Source organism: Phocoena sinus, chromosome 9 (genome assembly GCF_008692025.1).
Source record: "Phocoena sinus isolate mPhoSin1 chromosome 9, mPhoSin1.pri, whole genome shotgun sequence".
In the NCBI taxonomy this organism is placed as follows: Eukaryota; Metazoa; Chordata; class Mammalia; order Artiodactyla; family Phocoenidae; genus Phocoena; species Phocoena sinus.
Window position 1 is genome coordinate 32,123,433 of NC_045771.1, and position 20,089 is coordinate 32,143,521.

Here is a 20,089-nt window from a genome sequence, read left to right on the forward strand (position 1 = left end):
TTTATTTATTTTTGGCTGCGTTGGGTCTTTGTTGCTGCGCACAGGCTTTCTCTAGTTGTGGCGAGCGGGGGCTACTCTTCGTTGTGGTGTGTGGGCTTCTCATTGCGGTGGCTTCTCTTGTTGTGGAGCATGGGCTCTAGGCACGCAGGCTTCAGTAGTTGTGGCACGTGGGCTCAGTAGTGGCTCACAGGGTCTAGAGCACAGGCTCAGTAGTTGTGGCACACGGGCTTAGTTGCTCCGCGGCATGTGGGATCTTCCCAGACCAGGGCTCGAACCCATGTCCCCTGCATTGGCAGGTGGATTCTTAACCACTGCACCACCAGGGAAGCTCCCAAGGCATTGGTTTTCAAAGTGTGGTTTCCAGGCCAGCAGCATCTGCATCACCTAGGAACTTGTTAGAAAAGTTATTGTGTTAATTGAAAAAGTCAGACAGAGAAAGACAAATACCAAATGATTTCACTCATATGTGGAATCTAAAACAAATGAGCAAACAAAAGAAAAACCTCGTAGATACAGTAGACCAGGTTGGTGGTTACCAGAGAGGAAGAGGAAGGGCATTGGTGGGTGGGCAAAATGGGTGAAGGGGCTCAACTATATGTTGGTGGGTAACAACTGGATTTGTGGTGGTGATCACAGTGTAATGTAGAATGATGTTGTATTATAATGCTGTACACCTGAAGCTTATATTAAAAAGATGCAAGTGTTTAGCCCTGCACTATAGACCAACTGACTCAGAAACTTTGGGGGTGGAACAAGGTATATTCTCTGGTCTCACAAGCCCTTCAGGTGATTGATTAGTGCTCAAGTTTTAGGACCACTGGTCTAAGGGGTGGGTGGGCACTCACTGTAAAGCAGGTATGTTTTATGTAACATAAAATCAGGGTGCACTTAAATCCCTGGTGCTGATTAAAATCCCTGAAAGCTGGAAAGGCTTTCTGCCCAGTAAGCAGAATGGCCAGCAAATTGGTGGCTACTGCTGATTCTAGTTGTAAAGAGATTTTGATGAGAAAAAGACAGCCAATGGCTGGTCTCAGGACAGCTTCTCCAAAAGCCGCCATCAAGTGGCTCAGCCCAGACATGTTCTCAAAGAAGCTGTGGGAATCATGCTAAAGGAGCTTTTGTGAATTGTTGGACTAAAGTAAAACACATTATCAAGACATTAAGAACTGTGTGTAAAAAATGGGTATTCTGCTACGGTCAATGTGATTGTTTTATTTACTCCTTATACCCCTGATTGTTCCACAGATGGTGTGATGTAGCTTACAAGAATAAAAACAGCAAGATGGAAAAATACAAGTATGTAAAAATCAAGATTAGGGGTTAAAACAGGGGCACACAAGCCTTGTAGTTATAAGACCCTTTCCTCGAATGAAATCTTTCTTGGGGGCCCAGTACATAAAACAGAAGCTGAGCCACTGAGTTGAAGCAGAAATCAGGGTTCTGTGCTTCCTGATGGGAAAAATAAAACAGCAATGGGCAAGTTATGTGATTTGTGTTGTTCATAAGGAAAACTGCCATGGCAGTTACTTCCACAGGGAAGGCAGACTCTTGGTTACTGAGGTCGAAAATTTCTGTAGTGCCTCTTCAGATGGGAGGTGTTTTCAACGGTGTCCACATAAAGTGTGATAGCTGGGTGTAAATGACTGCTTTTGCCTACCATCCAGAGACGTAAGTGACAGGCAGGATGCTTAGGTGAGGTAGCCAGGGTGGAAGTGAAGGGCGTTGGGTGGTGGGAGTGGGGCAGGGCAGCAGGGGGTTAATGCACAGCTTCCCCGGGGGTTTGCTGTGAAGGAGGCAGTCAGTAGACACTCTAAATAAGCAGATGGGCTGTGTCACCTTCAAACCATTTGCCAGTGTGATCTCATATCATTTGCTGCTGTTCCTTGTTTAATCAGTTCATGTACACGTTTTTCAGACTGAACAAGTCATTTATATTCAAATGTGGTTAGGCAAAGCAGTAGCTCTAAAAATTTGAGGGGCTTCCCTGGTGGCGCAGTGGTTGAGAGTCCGCCTGCTGATGCAGAAGACACGGGTTCGTGCCCCGGTCCGGGAAGATCTCACATGCCGCGGAGCGGCTGGGCCCGTGAGCCATGGCCGCTGAGCCTGCGTGTCCGGAGCCTGTGCTCCGCAACGGGAGAGGCCACAACAGTGAGAGGCCCGCGTACCGCAAAAAAAAAAAAAAAAATTGAACATGGGACAAAAAAGTGTGAAAACGGTTTATATCGGTGCTTCCACAAGAAAAGGAGAATTGATGTTAAATAATTATGGCTTATAACATTTTCTAAGAATGTCTGATTACTGCCTGTAACAAACATTTTTGTGTCACGAATTTATGAACGTCCTTTGTAGTTTACTGTTAGTTGACATTAAGCCCTGGATGTACCACACTATAGCACTGTAATAATTTCGCTAAATATTTCCTCTAATCAACTGACTTCAGTTTGGAAGTTCATCAGTTTGAAAGCTTATCAGTTTTCCACATGCTTGGTTTTGGACTTTCCAGTTCCCTTTATTGTACTTTTCATGCTTTGAAGACCAGTTTGTGCCACATTTTTTCCGGCACACCTCAAATGGTTTAAAATGTTACAAGCACTTTGGTAACCCTGCAGTCTAGAATTTCGTTACTCATTTCTTTTCTTCCTGCCAGTGGATTGTGTATGGATTTTTACAGGGCCTTGTTGCTACTCTCTGCTGTGTCTCCAGATGGATAGTATGTTTTCAAATTGAACTAACCAAGTATAACTGTTGGTAAATATTCACTATCATTTTTGCTTCCTAGCACGTTAGGCTACCTTACCTGAACTAAACTAACTACTGTACCCTGACGAAAAATGAGAGTATTTTTAGTGAGACAAAGAAGCTAGCTTTTAAATCTTGACATTTTTAACAAAGGAGTGAAGATTCCCCGATAGGAATAATAATGGAGCAGCTTTTAAACATTTTTATTAGTAAAAATAATTATTAGAATTGGAAGTTTATACCAGCTTTGTAAAATGTAACAATTTACAGGCTATTCAAATGTCTCTTCATTAATCATTGTCCTGACTGTATAGATAACATTGTATGATATTTTAAAGTCACAGTTTTTGTTTTGTTTTGTATATGATCTGTAGGACCCATATGGGATTAGTCTTTCTCTATGACAGTTTTCCTCACTAATAAGTGAGTTTTAATTCTTCATATACTAGAAAGTTACACTACTTTTTCTTAATAGAAGCATATATCATTTGATAAATTCTGACTTTAAAATTCATCCATAATCTTATCCCCATAACATAGCTGTAGCTAGGTTATTCAACACCGTTTTATATTCTCCATTTTTATCAAACATTTTCAATATTTTTAGTGTTCCTAGTGCTCATCATTTATAGCCTTTTAAACTATACTGTATTTCATAGGTTTGAAGAAGTAAAACCTAATTATTCCTCTGTATTCTCTCATCTGCAGTTTTTCTTTTAGTGGTGGGCAGGGATGACTTTCAAAATGTTTAATAACACTACACAGGCACCAGTGAATCAAGAATGCTTAACTGGGCTTCCCTGGTGGCGTGGTGATTGAGAGTCCGCCTGCCGATGCAGGGGACATGGGTTCATGCCCCGGTCCGGGAAGATGCCACATGCCGTGGAGCGGCTGGGCCTGTGAGCCATGGCCGCTGAGCCTGCGTGTCCAGAGCCTGTGCTCTGCAACGGGAGAGGCCACAACAGTGACAGCCCCACGTACCAGAAAAAAAAAAAAAAAAAAAAAAAAGAATGCCTAACTAATGAGGACACATGACATCCGTTACACCATCTTATGCATACTGGCTGAACAAGAGCCTTCGTGATGGGTGTCTTTTGGAAACATTTTAGCTTGGAAAGGCTTCCACGGAGATGTGTAGTCCAATCAAATACATTTCCTGTAAAAATCTGTCATCGTAATACGTCTTGGTAACACCTGTTAATGATTTTAGGATGACCCTATTCATATAAACTAAAACCTGTAATTTAATTGGATGCACTTTTTTTTTTTTTTTTTTTTTGCGGTACACGGGCCTCTCCCGTTGCGGACACGCAGACTCAGCGGCCGTGGCTCACGGACCTAGCCACTCCGTGGCATGTGGGATCTTCCCGGACCGGGGCACTAACCCGTGTCCTCTTCATCGGCAGGCGGACTCAACCACTGCGCCACCAAGGAAGCCCTGGTGCACTTTTAAATGACGTAATTTACAAAGAATTTTAAGTTATGCTGTTTAAAGTAGCATGTATATTTTCCGAATTATTAAAGCAATGCATGTTCTTTGCAGAATACCTTTAAAAGGCCCAAGAAAGGAAACTTTATCATTCAGAAGTAACCATTTTTCTCTGCATTAATGAGCCTACATCGTATATATCTCTCAAAATGGGATCATGCTCTACATAATAATTTGTTTAACCTGTTTGTTTTCTCAGTATACTGTGAACATGTCACTAGATATTTATCAACATTGCGATTTTTAACCACGGTATATTTGATGAAACCTCAGTTGCCGGAAATACGTGAGGTATCACCACAATTCCTCCTCTGCAGATCCCCCCAGTTCCCTCCTCTCAGTTTTCCCCATTCACTTGGCAAAAAAACCCCAATGCTTGCTAAGTTCAACTCTCTGCCTACCTCATGTTCACACCCATAGGGTAGTAGAGGCTGGAGAAGGACCATCCCACCTTGGTGACTGGACTCGCTTTAAATTCATGACCATATGTGCCTCTCGTTGGCCCTTGGTTCTGGTTGGCAGTGATAGCACATTTCTTAGTGCTTTACTCGCCTGTTCCCCTAGATTCTTTTACACTTTCTTCTCCTTCTGAGACCTTTCTTTAGCACCTCCTCCCTTTGCTTCATTCTCAGCTGCTTTCAATTTCGCTGAGAGCATAGAAGTAATCAGAAGGAACTTTCATCCTCTTTCACCATCACATCAACCAACTCACAGGCATCTGTACCCGCATACTCATTTTTCCTTCTCTCACTGTGGAAAGATTACCCATGTTCCTGGCTCAGGCTCAGCTGGCCTATGTGCACCCAGTTCCATGCCTTCTCAAATATTCTGGGACACCTCTTCAGCAGTTATCCCCATCCTTCTGTGTCATCAAATCTTTCCTCAGATTGGCCCTGCCTCCCGCTGTTGCTTTATTTCTTTTTGCCATGTTACAGCAAAACTCCTTGACATAGTTGCCTACCGGCTGATGCCATTACTTTTCTTCCACTCTCCCTTGGACCTAACTCTCATCAGGCTTTTCCTAGCGCTATCCCTTCCAAAAGTCAACCCCATTTTGTAGTTGCCAGGAAACAAAAAAAAGAAATCAAAACAAACCAAAAAATAACTTTTGGAGTAAGACTTGGTTCCTCTTTTTCTTTCACACTTTCCGTATCCAGTCTTTGTAAATCTTGTTGGCTCTAACTATACGTACAACCTAACTGTTTCTCCCATCTCCACCGACACTTCTCTGTATTAGTTTCCAGCCAGAGTGCTCCTATTAAAACAGGAGTCAGATCATGTCATCCTTCAGCTCACATCCGTTTAGTGGCTACCTTCCCTCTGAGTCAAAGGCCAAGACCTTTCAGTGCCCTCAGGACTGTGTGATGCGCAGACCCCCGCCCCAATCTCATAGTCCCTTTTCCCTCCTCCTCTGCAGCTCTGCCTAGAAAGCTCTTCTGAATGGACCTGTGGCCTCTTTCCCTTGCCTTTGAAGGTCTTTGCTGAAATGTCATCCAACCTGTTTATATTGCCACCCTGTCCACATCGCATGTGGTCCCCTTCCTCCTTTCTTCCTTTATTTAGGTCCATTACACATATTACCATTTGAGATGCTGTATATTTTTACATGTTTAACATACTTACTTGTTTGTTTTCATTTTCCCACTAGAACACAAGCTCCTTGAGGGCAGGGATTTTGTTTTGTTTCACTGTTTTATGGTGCCTGGCTCGATAAATATTTGTTGAATGAATTGATTTAGATGGACTCCAAATTTCCCCTGTGAAATAAACGTACTTTTATATCAGAGGTTAGATTAATGAATATTGTATAGAAATGGACGTATCCGGTTTTTACTTTTTTCATGTCATACAGAAATACTCATTTTTTGATTCTAGGTTTATACATTTTTTTGCTCTTTTCTTTTTCCATAGATGATAGAGCCATTGGGGAGGACAGTTTTTATGTATTGCTTTGTTCTGGGGTGTTACTTGAGTCTGCATTTCTAGGGAACATGGATTACTTTCCTATATTTCATGGTATCTTCTCCCCACCCCCTCTTCACTCTGTGGTATATAGGGATTAGTGGTTAGTGTGGTACCATGAAGCCTGCAAGAGCACTTGAGAAATTGTGCTCTGATCAGGTGTCCCTTTCCCCCTGTTCACCAAGCCAGGGGAGCTGTTGGTTCTTTTATTTATTCTCTGCATGTAGCATTCCTACCATTTGCTGTTCTGATTCTAATGGCAGCTACTTCTAAATTGTTACTGTTCTGTTTTTTTCTCTTTTATGCCTTGATTTTCTATTCTTTTGTACTCCATCGTTTTTCAGCCATCATGCTGGAAAAAGTGATCTTTTATCTGACCACACCATTTAGTGTCTGTATGTGGCATACAATCATGTATTCATCAAGCCTTTTTTTTTTTTTTTTTTAGATGTTGCGGGTAGGAGTTTATTTATTTATTTTTGCTGTGTTGGGTCTTCATTTCTGTGCGAGGGCTTTCTCTAGTTGTGGCAAGTGGGGGCCACTCTTCATCGTGGTGCGTGGGCCTCTCACTATCGCGGCCTCTCTTGTTGCGGAGCACAGGCTCTAGACGCACAGGCTCAGCAGTTGTGGCTCATGGGCTTAGTTGCTCCGTGGCATATGGGATCCTCCCAGACCAGGGCTGAAACCCGTGTCCCCTGCATTAGCAGGCAGATTCTCGACCACTGTGCCGCCAGGGAAGCCCCCATCAAGACTTTTTTTTATTTTTTGCGTTCTTGAGCACATCATTTCTGGTGGAAAGAAGGGGTTCCACAGAAAGTCTGTCTTTTTGTATTTGAGACTTAATTTATCCTTGGAGAGGTATGGGACAGACTATTTTAGGCTCCTGAGGCTACCACCACATTGCCATTTGATGTTTGGAAGTTGCTGTTCTTTCATTAATTTTCTGGCACAAGTGTCTGTAGAGGGTTCTTCATTCTCTGTAGCAAAGCTGGCACAAGTCTGAAATGTTCCAAAGACTTAGTGAAAGGGTGAGGATGAAAGGGAAATAAAGACAGAGTAGTAGAGTCTGAACGAGCAGCTCTCAAGGTGTGGTCTAGTGTCCCTAGAATCCGTAAGACCCTTCTAAGTAGTTCAGGAGATAACAACAATTTTCTTAATAATAGGAGACATTTTCTTTTTTTTTTTTCACTCTCATCCTGTCATGAGTATACATTAAGAGTTTTCCAGAGGCTTTATGACGTACGATTTTGTAACAGATCAAATGAAGAAGCAGATATGAAAATCGGGCTATTTTCTATTAAGCCAGACAGTAAAGAAATTGGCAGAAATATAAAACAATGCCATTTTTCTTTGTTTGATTTGGAAAATACAGTGATTTTTTTCCATAAAAATTTGTTTATGTTGACATTCAGTGGCTTTATTATTATCTCAGAATAAATTAATGAATAGACATTAATTTTGTGTCTTAATTTCTTGTAAGATAAATAGCAAAAGCTACGACCTGAATAAACAAAAGCTCTTTGGTTCTTTACTAATTTTTAAGAGTATACAGGAGTCCTGAGATCAAGACCTTATAAAACCACTGGTCAGATAATTTGGGCTCGTTCATGTTCAGCTGTGTCCTCCCTAGACCCATTCTTCCTGCGGAGCCCATGCTGAGCAGTCTCTCTTGATTACTTAGGGTTTGCCGTCACACCTGAAATTTCCTTCTGGAAAATTTAGCTTTGTCCAATGATACTAGAAATAATTGCCTGCAGGAGAAACCCAGACTCCTTTCCAAAGAGAGCGAGCCATACTGTTTGCAGCCTCAGGAAGCTATAACTGTAGAAGATGACGGCACAGGATCCCTGGCATGTGCTTATAAATGATGCACCTGTGTGATAATAGTTTACATCTGTGGGGAGGGTGTGTGGGGGTGGGAAGAGGGCAGGGGAAGTGTTTTTTTTTTTTGATCTTGTGATGTGCCTGACCTCGACTTGACACTTGGGTTACTGACAGGAATCAAAAATATCCCCTCCCCTTGAGTCTTTGACAGGGGTTGGGTCTTGCTGAATGTTCCACTTTTCACAAAAGAAAAGATTTTCCCCTTCTAGCCTATTTCTGGAACTAGAAATGTTTCAGAAGCCTACAGATTCAATAAAGCTGTGATGCTTAGTTGTGGTTTTGTACTTTTCAGTCTTCAAAAACCTTTAAAATATGCCCTAAATATTTATGGAATGTATGAACAGGTGTTTTTGTGTGTATGTGTATATACTCGTCTGTGTATATACATATGTGTATAAACATATGTGTTTATTAATTTTTATACTCCACATAAATTGGGAGGCATGACTCAGAGTTGGGAGAATAATTTGAGTCATAACTTTAGAAGTTTAGACTAATCGGATTTGATTACTTGGTAATTTACTATTATTATTATATAGTAATTAATGGTTATAAAATATTTTATAGGTAAAGCCTGTTTTTAAAACCATTTTAGGGTAATTTTGTAGAAGTAAAGATGGGTTACTCTGTGGAACACCGAGGTAATAGTGCTGTAGGTGATAAAGCCGAGGTGTAGGGAAGTGTGGCCGTGACCAGGGTCCTGCAGGGTTCAGCACGACCGGTACCGAGCACAGAACCAAGACCAGGCTCTAGGTTCCTGCCCATCTGTCACGTGGCCCCTAAAGTCAGAGGCTTGATCTTCCTTTTTAGATAGAAGTAGCATTTTTATTAAATTAACCATGTCGCTGACATGCTCACAAGAAGACATTAACAGGAGTAAAGTGCTTGGATCCCATTAAAGTGAGTAATTTACTAGCATCATGAATATAATGATTTGTCATATTATGTGTGTTGAAGTTTTTCATTTACTGTGATACCTTTAGCTGTTACTAGAGGATTTTACTAAACTACAAGATGCATTATTAAGGCAGTTGCGAGGCATTAAACTAAGCATCTTGTTACCTGGTGCTTACCTCTAGGTGGAGTCCATGTATCTCCCCTCAGGAGACTGGGTCCCTTAGACCCATATTACAGTTATCTCTTGCCACATCACAAACTTTGCCAAAATTTTGTGATTTTAAACACTGATTGGTTCTTGTCATGATCTCTGTGGGTTGGCTGGGTTCAGCTGGGCTAGTGTGAGGGATAGGGCAGTAAGAGGTGAGGCTGGGAAGGCAGACAGACGTCAGATGATGAGGGACACCGTGGGCCACAGCTTCAGGTGGATGTCCCTTTCTAGGTCTTTTAGGCCATCCTTTTTATACAGGTAGTTGGCATTTCTATAACTGGGAGAGACTGGTTAGAGCCATTGACAGGAATTGTGTAAGCGCAAAGAAGGTAGCCAGGGTATACCAAGACAAGAGAAGTAGAAATCAGAAAGAATCTGGAAAAGATGCTGTCAGAGAGGATTCATCGTGGTGAGAAAAGTTTGTCAGGCTAGCAGATGTTAAAAAAGAACATTTTGTTGGTGGTGGCAGTGGGGGTGTTACCAAAGTGTGAAGTTCAGTGCCCTGTTATTGAGAAATTTTTTTGGTTGCAAGTGAGAGAAACCAAATAACTCCCAAGAAGTACGCAGTCTCACTCTCTCCATTTCTCAACTACGGTTTATTTCTTCAGGTTAACTCTACTCAGACAAAGACGCACTGGTTTCTCTGAAAACTATGACATTGGTTGAATTGGAGGATTAGGGTGTCTGCTACAAGAGTTGCATTTATTAACCTTCCCAGCTGTATTCTTTTTTTTTTTTTTTTTTTTGCGGTATGCGGGCCTCTTACTGTTGTGGCCTCTCCCGTTGCGGAGCACAGGCTCTGGATGCGTAGGCTCAGCGGCCATGGTTCTCGGGCCTAGCCTCTCCAAGGCATGTGGGATCTTCTCGGACCGGGGCGCGAACCCGTGTCCCCAGCATCGGCAGGCGGACTCTCAACCACTGCGCCACCAGGGAAGCCCCCCAGCTGTATTCTTAAAGATCGCCCTCTTCAGTTTTAATACAAAGAGAAACGTAAGGGGGAAAACACCCCATGAAATGATAAAAATTTAGCAGCATTGCACACCTATTAGAATGGCCAAAATCCAAACACTGGTGCTACCAAATGCTGGTGAGGATGTGGAACAATAGGAATTCTCATTTACCGGTAATAAGACTACAAAATGGTGCAGTCGCTTTTGGTACTCCAGTGTGGAGGTTTCTTACAAAAATAAACATACGTGGACCATACAGTCCAGGAATTGTGCTCCTTGGTATTTACCCAAAGGAAAACTTATGTTCACACAGATGTTTACAGAAGTTTTATTCATAATTTTGAAAACTTGGCAGCAGCCAAGATGCCCTTCAATAGGTGAATGGATAAATAAACTGGGGGATATTTATGGAATATTATTCAGAAAAGAATATGAAAAGAAATGAGCTGTCAGGCCATAAAAAGACGTGGAGGAACCTTAAGTGTAGGTTACTAAGCGAAAGAAGCCAATCTGATTCCAACTACACGAGATTCTGAAAAAGGCAAAACAGAGGCGGTCGAAAGATCAGTGGTTGTGGCAGGGCTGAGGAGAGAGAGACAAACAGCAGCAGCACAGGGGAATTTTAGGGCAGCCAGGCTACTCTGTGTGATGCTGTAATGTTGGGTTTATGCCGTACATTTGTCGAAACCCATAAAATGCGCAAGACCCAGAGTGACCCCTTGGATAAACTGTGTACTTTCCGTGAGGATGTATCAATATAAGGTTATTAGTTGTACCAGATACACAACTATGGTGGGGTTTGTTGCTAACGGGGGAAGCTGTGCCAGTGTTGGGGGCAGAAGGTAGATGGGAAATCTCTGTACCTTCCTCTCCATTTTGCTGTGAGTCTAAAACTGCTCTAAAAAATAGTCTTTTTCAAAAAAAAAAAAGTTAGCAGTTTTTAGCTTGCTAATGCAAGAGCATGGCTTGTGTTTAAAACCTGAAGTAGCAGGAAGAAGTAGAAGCATCACCTTGGTAATGAAGCCTCCTGTGACCATCCCTCTGACCCAGACTTAGCCTGGGTAGTTTATAAGTGGTATATAAATTATCCTCTTTTACTAAGAGCGACAGAACTGCACACTTGTCCTTGTGTCAGGCAACATGCTATGCACCACATATTATCTCTTTAAACCTTACAACAGTCCTATGGCTTAGGTATTATCTCCATTTAACACATGAGAAACTGAGGCTTAGAGTGGTTAGCAAGTTGGGAGAAGTCACAGAACTAGGAAATTTTAGAGCCAAAATTCAAATCCAGGCAGTTGGAGACCAGAGCCTCCATCCTGGACTGAATTATGTGGCTTTGCCTCCCTAGAATCTTCAATCTCTTTCCAGATGCTCAGGCCAGACCCTCTAGCTCTAAGCAAGGAGAGCCGTGTGAGTTACTGTGCCCATTTTCTTGAGGACGAGGCACCCTGATAACTCACTATGGCGTCTCTGGGGCCCAGAGGGAGGTTGGTTCCTACAAGCACCATTCAAATGCACCTTCAGCTGTCCCTTGTGGGAGGCTGGACGGCTAGGGCATCCATCCACCCATGGCAGCTGGCCCTCTTGGGTTCAGAATTCCACCTGAGGATGTGAGCATCATAAGCTGTTTTTCCTTCTTTTGATGCCGGCAATTACCTGAAGAGAGGAGGAAAACTGGAACACTCTTGTGTAACTCTGAAGCATTCCCATGAGGCACCTCTGAATAAGTAAAACCTGAACCTTTTGCTTGTGTAGCTTTTAAAGGGCCAGAATTGTTTGGTTCTGAGAAGATAAGTAAACCCAACCTAATACCTTCCATGTGGACCAAAGAATTAACATTCCTGTGTTGAAAAGAAAATAGAACAAATTATAAAATCTCATCACTTCTTGGGGCTTCCCTGGTGGCACAGTGGTTGAGAGTCCGCCTGCTGATGCAGGGGACACAGGTTCGTGCCCTGGTCCGGGAGGATCCCACATACTGCGGAGCGGCTGGGCCCGTGAGCCATGGCCACTGAGCCTGCGCGTCCGGAGACTGTGCTCCGCAACGGGAGAGGCCACAACAGTGAGAGGCCCGCGTACGCAAAAAAAAAAAAAAAAAAAAAAAAATTTCATCACTTCTTGAAAGCAACAGACTTGAATGCTCTAAATGATTTTTCTCCAAATGTTAAGATGGAGAAATTTATTATCAGCACTTTAGAAAGTAATGCTTGTTCATTTTAAATGTTAATATTATACAGTACTTCTTTACTAAGTTGACATAAGTAAGTATTCTTTCCCTCAAACTGTGTACTTACCTTGCATTCTTACAACTTACCATTGACATTTTAAATTGCTTCTCATGAGGAAGAAAAGAGAGATCAGCTTTATATCTTTTCCTAACTGGAGTGGATCATAAGAATCTTAGGTAGGCAGATAAAACGGAAATTAGCGTAAGTTCCTGTTAGTTCAGAATCAGATTGTCTTCTGAGGTATTGTATTTTGGATTCTTAAGTTATATCACATACTCTTAGCCAAATATATGTACGAGATACATTCTAAAGACAATATATTCGATTGAGCCACCATTAAGATGTCATTTCCCTTCCTCCCTTCCTCTCTCGCTCTCTACCTCTTTGAATAGTTTAAATGGCTGAGAGTAAGTTGTGTGCAAGGTTGTTACTGATTAGCTTTTTTTTTTCCAGCTGGAAATTCTTAATCGGAAAGCTTTATGTCAAAGTAGCAAAGCTAGTCATTAGCACTACTCAATACTAACACTATTGTTGTACATTTAAATTAATTCATAAAGAATTCATTGTTTATTGTGTACTAAGCTCAGTACTCATGATAACCATGAGTAGGGCCCAGTCTCTATCTTGTAGTTTACAGCCTAGCCTAGGAGGAGAGAAGGGCTTTCAAGCAATTAACTATGTTGTGTTGGAATAGCAAATGTTCAGCCAGGACCAATATACAAAATATGGTGGTGGCACAGAGAGAAGGGGCTCAGCATTGGAGGGTCAGGAAAGGCTTTACAGAGAAAGACAAACTAGAACTTAGTCTCATTGGGAAAGTGCAGCTTACCAGCTCTACATACAGTGGCATGAAACAGCATGGTGAATTAAAGGCCTGTAAATAGTTTTGTAGTTGAAACTTGTTTTAAAATGTACCCAGGATTTGTTATAATCAGATGTGGTAAGACACAGACATGGCAATGACGGAAGAAGTTTTTATACTCAGATCCTGAGAAATAGAAGGCACGGCATTGCCACACAGGGCCACATGGGGAATCACCAGGGTCGGTCTGGAGGCAGAAGGAGCAAGGAGAAAGGATGGGCAGAAAGCCTTTTATTATGGTTTCTGTGGGAAGGAATGCGTAAGGTGACTAGTTTGAATAATTTCAAAAAGCTCCAGCAGGTAGGAACTGCCCCTGGTTGGCTGATACCTGTGGCTGGAGTGATTAGGACAGGGGATAGTGGGTTTAGTGGGGGAGAGTTTGATAAAGGAGGTGATAAAGGCAGGGGAGGGGTGGGGCATGGGCTGCAGGTTGGTTGGTTTGCATATGAAAAGCACATTTGCAGAAGAGTAATTTGCTATCTCTACAAATTGGCTAGCCCTGAAAGGGGCAGTCTTACCCTCCTCAGTGAAGCCTCAGATGCTAGAACAGCAAGAATACGGAAAAAAGAAAATATAGTTAATAAAAAACTTAGGAGATGAAGAGGAGGAGGGTGGGTGGTAGTATGTAAAAACAAACAAACAAACAAACAAACGAAAAAAAAACGCAAGAGGGGAGACACTAAGGGGTCAGCTCATGGAAGACCTTGATGAGGGTTTGTGCTTCATTGTTATGTAATGAAGAGCTCTTGACAGCTTTTGAGCAATGCAGTAATACCTTCGACCTGCATGTTGGGGTAATTCTTCTGGTCAGCAAAGAGGAAGATTGACTGGAGAGGTATCAGGCCTGGAGATGCGGAAACCAAGCAGGATACTGTTGCAAGTGTTAGTGAGAAAGACGACAAGCAGAGGAAGGCAGTGGTGGCTGGGATGGAGAGGAGGTGATAAATGTGAACAGTTTTTAGGATGTGGCAACGATAAGTCTCGGCTGATACGCTGTGGGAACGAGAGTGGTGAAAGTGGCAACTGCCGACACTCAGGTTTCAGGCGAGCTGTGGTGATGCCACAACCAAGGCAGAGAGAGTGTGAGGTGAGAGGTGTTCGGTGGAGAAGATGAAGACTTCAGTTTGGTACCTGCTGATTTTTCTGGGCTGGAAAGACCTAAGGTAAGTTATTTAGCGGCAGTTGAATTTAAGGGTCTGTAAGAAGGAGTTTTGATCACAGAGTACTGTTTGTGGCAGCTTAGAGATAAAAGAAATTAGAGAGGGAAAGCAAGGCATAGATAGAATACATAACCTTAGAGAGGGCCAAAGAAATGGTTTCCTTTGAAAAAGATCATAAAGGAGGGAACAGAATTTTGAGAGTGCTGTGGGAAAAAATGATCACCAGCATGAAGAGGAAAGCAAGGCTTGAGTGCCATGAGGGGGATATGGATGGATTAGGAGCACAGAGAAGGTTTGCAATGGTCATCGTGGAACCAGAGACACATGGTGAATAGGCCTCCTCCGAGCCAGTATCGTTCACTGAACCTGTAGTAGCCTTGGCTCCTTGGGCCGAGGTGAGTTTTGAGACTTCAAATGTGTATTGGCTTTAAAATAAGCTGTTGGGTGTTTCGGCACAGCTCAGTCTCCTGAGAGACACAGATGGCAGACTCTAGGTGGATCCAAGCTGATGGTACTGAGAAATAATGGCTTGAAAAAATAGAAGCATATGGACAAACGTGAGCTCTACACTGCAAGGACAGAAGAAGTGGTTGGGGAGTGGGAGATGAGCTGAGGGAGAAGGAAGCCTCTGAGATCTCGGCGTGGTCACGATGAAGTCCAAGGGCGTGAGGATGTCGAGGGAGGGTTCTGGTGAAGGCTGCTGGAGCCAAGGACATTAGGAAACGGTGAGCTCCGGGCCTCCTGGATAAAGGCAAAGTTCTCAGTGAACAGGGGGCACCAAAGTCGTAGAGAAACCATTTTATCTTTTCTCTTTCTCTAAGTGTTGGAAGATAAAATGAAAGTATCCTAACTGGTACATATTTCATCCACAGTTAGAATTATTCCTTACCTTACCCTAAGGTTCATTACTTTAAAAAAAAAAAAAAAAAAGAAAGCTTACATGTGGAAACATCTTTAGCCTTTTCCTAGCCAATAGGATTCTTTGACTATTTGGTAATCTAGGCTGTTCATCCCAAAGAGTGTTCAAACACAAGTTCCTGTTATCTTCTTGGGAAACAGAAACAGTGATTACTTTTTCAATTCATTCAGACTGAGAGGTGTTTATTTCCTGGGAGGAGCAGGCAGCCTCCAGGCCATCCAGCCAGCGAGCGAGCGGTGCTGATGCTGCCTGTGGGGCTTTGTGATGAAGGAAGAATGAGCCGGTACTGTTGGAAAACCATCAGCAGTTCAGTGACTCTAACGCCTCCCTGGGCCCCTCTCCCTCTCCTTCCAAATAATGCATCAGCTCTGAGGACAACATTCCTCCCAGTGGCTGTATGTTTCGAGTTCGAATTCTTTACTCTCATTTTCAAATCTGGTTCTTGACTCTTGAAGAAGAGGAAGAAAGGAATAGGAGTAACAGATGCATAGCGTGTTTTGCTGTGTCTCTGTCCTTTCACTCAGACGTGGGCACACAGGTTCATTAATCCTAGGGTAGATTCTTAATGTGTCATGGTGCTGATGATTGACCTTAGAAGATATCCACCGAGCACTTGCTCGTGGCCTCCTAGCGTGACTTTGGCTCAATAGAATCGTAGCAAAAGCACTGTAACGTAGATCACCTACAGAGGTGCATTGATTCCATTATTATCCTCCTGGACATAAAGAGAATTCGATTGCCTTTTGTACACGCCGTATGTGTTGTGTGTGTGTTTAAAAAAATCTGTTGTCTGCTGGGGTCATTTTAGCATTGAGAAGTAGTAATAAAATTAAGATGGTACTAAATCAACTTCAAAACGAACTATTTTGGAAATGGGCTATTAAGATTTTTCCTTGCATAAATTAATTTTTTGGTCATTTTGGTGGACTTTTCTGTTGATACTGTTATTTATATGTAATGCAGTAGGAGTTGTTTCTGTGGATGCCAGGCTTGATCTCAAGTGCACGTTATCCTTTACTTCTCAAACACAGCTGCCAGTGTCCGTGTGCCTGGTACCAGTATTTAAAAAGGGACTACACAGGCAAAGCCGTCTGTCCGTCCACTGGCAAGCATGATGTTCTAGAGGGATCTCTTAAATGCGCAGCTGTACCACGTCATCGCAGACAGCCATCATGATGCCTCAGGTGGACTCTGACAGCTCCTCTTTTATAAATTCTGGTACGCAGTAAGGTCAGTCAGTTCAAGGGTAGGGCTACCTGTGACCAGGGCTGTGGATGTGATTCCTATCTGGGGCATTTACTCTGGAGGCAGTTAAAGTATACCCACATCCTTTCCTGCTGGCTAGCCAAATGGGGAGACAGCCGCTTGCAACAGTGGTTGAACCAGCATGTGTGGCTGCCCAGTCCTAGTCCTATAGCTCCTAGGGATGTGTGTCTTCTGGGACTTTGATAGCATCATCTGATCTCGTATTCAGCATCAGATGAGAATGACTGTCTTTAGTGTGAATGATAGTGTTGTCTACTCTGGTTGAGAGACTGTGACCACGGGCTTTAGTTCTACTTAAACAACATTCTGTGTAACTGACCAGAGTTTAAGAACTGACATGTTTTTGGCAGAGGGGGACAACCTTAGTCCCATCCTAACTTTGTTATTTTTACTCTTCTTATATTCTCCGGGAATACTAATGGGAGACTAAGGGTACTAAAGGACAGAAACAGATGCCTTCAGTAGCTGCTCCAGGATAGAGGGGGTGGGAATGGCAGGGTCCTGACCTCCTTCCTGCAGCAAACTCCAGCGAGCGCTGTCATGCGCCACCTACACAGAAGGGTGGTGTCATCTAGTCTGAGCCCACAGACGCTTTCAGACCCGTGCTCACTTTCACTGAGAAAGTGGGTGGCATAGCTTGGAGAAGAGAAAATAGACTTTTACAAGAATAGGCTTTAAAGCTCGAGTTCAGGTTTACTCTTTTCAGAAATTGACCATAGCCAGTCATAAATCATGTTGGAGACTCTGGAAATGATTATCATTCATCTTGGCCTAAACTCCTTTGGAGGAGACGCCACATTTTAACTGTTTCATAATGTGTAGCACATGCTTACAGTATTCTGTAATTCATTCCCTATTACAGACTATTTAAGATACACTACCCCCTCCCCATCCTGCCCACAAAGCAGAATAAAGAAGACAAAGGCAGCTGATTGCTAGAGAGAAATGTCCCACGCACAGACGTTGCCTGATGCATTCTCATTGAATAAAGGATGTAAAGAAAAGTCTAGCAGAAACATAAATAGTTGGGCATTTTCAGCAATGTAAACCAACACAGACCTCTGCTAAATGACCTATTCGATTTTATATTAGTAATACCAAACAACCTATGCACCACAGTTAATCGTGTATAAAGTATTTTCACAGCTGTTCTTGTATCACATGCAATGAAGGAAGACAAAATTGCATGATCTGAAATGGATGCTTACCCTCTTCCTGCAAATGACACTTGTCCTGCTGAGATCTGCCGGTCCCTGGGATAAGATCAGCTCTTCCCCCTCACCTGTTCCTTGCTAGGTCCCTGACTCTGACTTGAGAGGAGTGTCCGACCTGAAGTTTGCACATCTGCCACCATCTGTGGGGGCACACACACCGTCTTTTATTGCTGGTATGTGATGAAGTTACCCTCCAATGACTGCTTTCTCCCGGGACTGCCCAGTGATCTGTGTAGTGAGTGATCCTTTTCTCTCTCGCAGCTGCGGTGGTTTTCTGGTTTGCTGCGAGGAGTACAGGAGGTACATTCTTTTAGGGACTGGGGAACATTTAATGGTGGTCAAATTACTGACGGGGTTTGAATAAAGACTGCTTTCAAACTGTCGACATTCCATTTCCCTTGATGGTTGTTGATAGGGAGTGAGTCATCTTCAGCTGGTAGACGGTGAGAATGTTGAGATCTTTCTGTTTATGTTTTCCAGATGCTCAACAGGCCTTGTGATTGGTGAGTTGCTCTCAATGACCAGGGCTGGTTCTGTAGGGAGGTGGGAGCGGGTGCAGCACCGAGAGCAAATCGTCACCACCGTCCTCTCTCTTTGTCCTGGGGAATTTTATTTTTAACTGAGTCAGCTTATGTTTCCTGCAGCTATAAGAGGGACCGTATTTTAAATTTTTGATCACAGCCTCTGCCCACAAAAATTATCTATTATATTGTCTCCAGGAGACAACACTGCCTTTTTTTGTTTTTCACTTTTAAAATTTTTTGCGTGGGGATGCTTATGTTAACACTGTTCCCACACCCACTCCTGTTTCCACATTTCTTCACTTGAGTCACAGATAAGTAGGCATTTCCGGAATCATCATATTGGTGAACTACATTATTCCCCAAATATTGAAATCTTTCAAGGAAGCTACCATGCTTTCTCTTGAGGTTCTCTGTTTGTTTGTTTGTTTGTTTGTTTGGATAACTACTTGTATGTTCATCTTAGACAAGGCGTTTAATGCTGTTTTTTTTTCTTTTGTTATGAGTCAAAAGTTCTAGGTGATTAAAGCCAAATCAGAAAATGCTTCTGTGTAGCTATGATAATGCGAATAACATGCAAACGGGAGGAAAACCTGTTTGAGAATTTTCAGAACAGGAATTTGGTCCAGCAAACATGAAGAGTGTACCTGCCAAATCCCTGCCAGTGTGCTTGGTACGCAAATATTCAGTACCCAGAAGTGGTAATTGCTTCCCTGGATAGTATCAGACCACTCTACAGAAGCCTTATTTTTCAAACACTTGTTTTAAAATCAGTGGTTGAGTAAATTTTACTTTCTTTTTAATCATCAGAAGCATATCTTCTTTTTTAAAATTTTTATTGGAGTATAAAAATGTTGTTAGTTTGTGCTGTACAGAAAGTGAATCATTTATACATATACATATATCCACTCTTTTAGATTCTGTTCCCATATAGGTCATTACAGAGTACTGAGTAGAGTCCCCTGTGCTATACATTAGGTTCTTATTAGTTATCTGTTTTATGTATAGTAGCGTGTATATGTCAATCCCAATCTCCCAGTTTATCTCTCTCCTCCCCTTCACCCTTGGTAACTATAAGTTTGTTTTCTACATCTGTGACTCTGTTTTGTAAGTAGGTTCGTTTGTACCATTATTTTAGATTCCACATGTAAGCGATATCATGTGATATTTGTCTTTCTCTGTCTGACTTATTTCACTCACTATGACAATCTTTAGGTCCATCCATGTCGCTGCAAATGGCATTATTTCGTTCTTTTTTATGGCTGAGTAGTATTCCATTGTACATATGTGCCACATCTTCTTTATCTATTCCTCTGTTGATGGACATTTAGGTTGCTTCCATGTCTTGGCTATTGTAAATAGCGCTGCAATGAACATTAGGGTATATGTATCTTTTCTCTGGATATATGTCCAGGAGTGGGATTGCTGGATAATATGATAGCTCTATTTTTAGTTTTTTAAGGAACCTCCATACTGTTCTCCATAGTGGCTGTATTGGTTTACATTCCCACCAACAGTGTAGGAGGGTTCCCTTTTCTCCACACCCTCTCCAGCATTTATTGTTGTAGAGTTTTTGATGATGGCCATTCTGACCTCTGTGAGGTGATACCTTGCTGTAGTTTTGATTTGCATCAGAAGCATATTTTCTTACGGATGTTCTAAGTAGTCTGTTTACCAGAAGCTACTCTTTCGCTAGTTTACTATAATGCAACAAACTTTGATAGGTTTTTTGATGGTTATATATTTTGTTGGAAAAATTCTACCAATTTATTCAGCATCTA

General features: G+C 42.4%; 1 protein-coding gene across 4 annotated transcripts in view; it reads left to right on the top strand.

The window, feature by feature from the left end:
- Nucleotides 1-20,089, top strand: part of CTTNBP2 (cortactin binding protein 2) — a 175,428-nt gene that overhangs the window by 47,740 nt on the left and 107,599 nt on the right. The window contains exon 2 of one of the 4 annotated variants that reach the window (XM_032643254.1): nt 1,246-1,296. The exons of the other annotated variants lie outside the window; for them this stretch is intronic. The gene's annotated coding sequence lies outside the window, so the exon portion shown is untranslated. The remainder of the gene's footprint in view (nt 1-1,245; nt 1,297-20,089) is intronic. 4 annotated transcript variants of the gene reach the window in all.